This window comes from Adiantum capillus-veneris, chromosome 30 (genome assembly GCF_014529385.1).
Source record: "Adiantum capillus-veneris isolate H3 chromosome 30, ASM1452938v2, whole genome shotgun sequence".
In the NCBI taxonomy this organism is placed as follows: domain Eukaryota; kingdom Viridiplantae; phylum Streptophyta; class Polypodiopsida; order Polypodiales; family Pteridaceae; genus Adiantum; species Adiantum capillus-veneris.
The window spans coordinates 66,070,571-66,073,065 of NC_140960.1; the positions used below are offsets into that span (position 1 = coordinate 66,070,571).

Sequence of the window (2,495 nt, forward strand, 5' to 3'; positions counted from 1 at the left end):
GGAAAAAGAGAGAGGCAAAACAGTTTCATTTTTGGAATGCAAACATTGTGGGCATAAGTGGCACGGCAACACAACTCGCATCAAAGAACATTTATTTGGCACTAGTCCCAATGTGAAAGAATGTAGAGCACCACCTAATGACATATGGGTCCATTTTGCAGGGTATGTAAAGAAATGAAAACAGGCAGGACTTCTTCCTAAGAGACAAAAGGGCATGACAAGTACGTCATCTGTCAATATAGAATAAGTGAGTGTGGATCAAGAAGACATGCGAGCTAACCAAGGACCTTCAATGGGAACAACCCGAACACCTCAAAGTCCTTACACTTTTCCAAATGGTGCCATGGGAGGGAAAGATGCTAGTCCCAGGACATCCAGCAAAGCCGGTACGCTTGGGACTCTACAGGCAGCATTCACTCAACAGGACATGCTCGAATTGTATCTAAAGTGACACAAGCCTTCATGGCTTGTGGAATCTCATTCTATTTCATAAGAAATTCTATTTTCAAATATGCCCTAATGTCAACTGCAAAAAAAGTATTCATCTATCCTAATTATAATAAAATACGAACAGAGTATCTTGACAAAGTGAAGAGCAGTACAAAAGCGATTCTCAGGCAAACATTGCTTGACTTTGTTCCAGCATTTGGTTGTACCATTGCCCTTGACGGATGGACCATCTGTCAGAAAAAACCATTGATGAATGTCATGGTAATTTGTCCAAAGGTGCAATGTTTTTGGAGGCCATTGATACCTCATTGAAAAAGAAGACATATACTTGATAAAGGTATATGAGAGAGCTATTGCTTGATTGGGTGGACCAAAGAATGTGACAGCTATTGTTACAGATAATGCTTCAAACTACAAAGGAGCGAGTTTAGCCATTATGGAAAAGTACTCAGAAATTACATGGATTGGATGTGCAGCTCACACCCTGAATTTACTTCTAAAGGATATGGGCAAATTATCATTCATAAAATAGGTTCTTATTGACGCCAATCACATAGTCAAGTTTATACGGGAACATCAGTTTACATATGCTTTATTTCGCTCCAAGTCTCCGAAAAAAGCACTTCAAATCTTCTGTGCCACACGATTCGCTACATCATACTATGTTTTGAATAATCTCATTGAAGTGCAAGCGGCTCTTACAGAAGTTACTATTGTAGATCGCTGTTGGGAGGCTTGGCTCAGCAAGTATCCAAGCCATCGCAAAGTAGCTCAAAAATGTGTGTCCTTGGTGCAATCTCCTCTCTTTTGGCGGAACATTGACAAACTTGTTGGGGTTAGTAAGCCTTATGTGGCACTACTAAGGGTTGTCAACACAGATAAGTTTATCACTGGTAAGGTTTGTTTGATCATGTCTAAGGTGTTGCGTCAAACCAAAGAATACAACCACTACAGTGCAAGAGAGAGATCACAAATCATGCATCTTGTGGCAAAACGATGGGCTCAAATTCACACACCATTGCATGGTGTTGCATTTGTCTTGCATCCAAAGTTCCAGATGAACGGACAAGCCTCCAACCAAGAGGTGATGGGAGACTTTAGAAACGTCTACTCGTAGTTGTTGCCAGGCGACGATGGCATGGATGCATTCCAGCAGAGGGTGGATTATGCTGATAAGAAAAGAACTTTCGAAGTTCCTTGGGTTCTTAATGGCGTAAAATAGATTTCAGGCCCAGTATGATGGAAAGAATATGGAGGAGATGTAGTTGAGTTACAACACGTGGCGACCAAGGTGCTTTCGGTCGCGGCATCTAGTGGTAGTTGTGAGCACAATTGGTCTTCCTATGACTTTGTGCACTCAAAGCGCAGAAATCACTTAAGTCCTGCTCGTGCCACAGACCTTGTGTACGTCTTTCGTAACATGCGTCTCCTTCATGCACCCACAAAGATATCCCACACGTGCGACCGAAGTACACTTTGGAGTGCTTCAAACTCATGAAATTGTGGCGGAACAGAGGTGTAGTGATGATGAGATGGAGTGGGAAGTGGCTACAGAATGTTCAGACAACGAAGAGGTTGATGACCTAGTGCCTGTGATAGATGGTGAAATGTAAACATATTTTCATGATAATGTATCTCACTTTTTCTCATTGTAACTCCTTATTGATTTATATATCTCACTTTTTTTATTTAGTAGCAACAAAATAAAGTATTGAAGAGAATTCACATAAACATAAGTATTGAGGACATTGCTTGGAAATCAAATAAAAAGACATTTCTTGACTCTTAAGAAAGTCATCAATTAGCAACTCTAGAACAAATTCATTGCCATAAACATAGAGAGAATACAATGCATCTCGAAAGTATGAGGTAGAGAGTGTGAGCTCTGTGACAAATAGAAAGCTCCAAAATCAAAATCGATCGAAAACGTATCAAACAAAATTATTTTTTATACAACCGTATCGATTGATATCAAACCGATCGATAAACTATCGCTCAATAAAGTATCGATCGTAAATTATTCAAAAAATTCACGTATTTTACAA

The 2,495-nt window shown here is 39.9% G+C and overlaps 1 pseudogene; it reads left to right on the top strand.

The window, feature by feature from the left end:
* The first annotated feature begins 519 nt into the window (after nt 1–519).
* Nucleotides 520–1,948, top strand: LOC147418114 (uncharacterized; annotated as a pseudogene).
* The last annotated feature ends 547 nt before the right edge of the window (nt 1,949–2,495 follow it).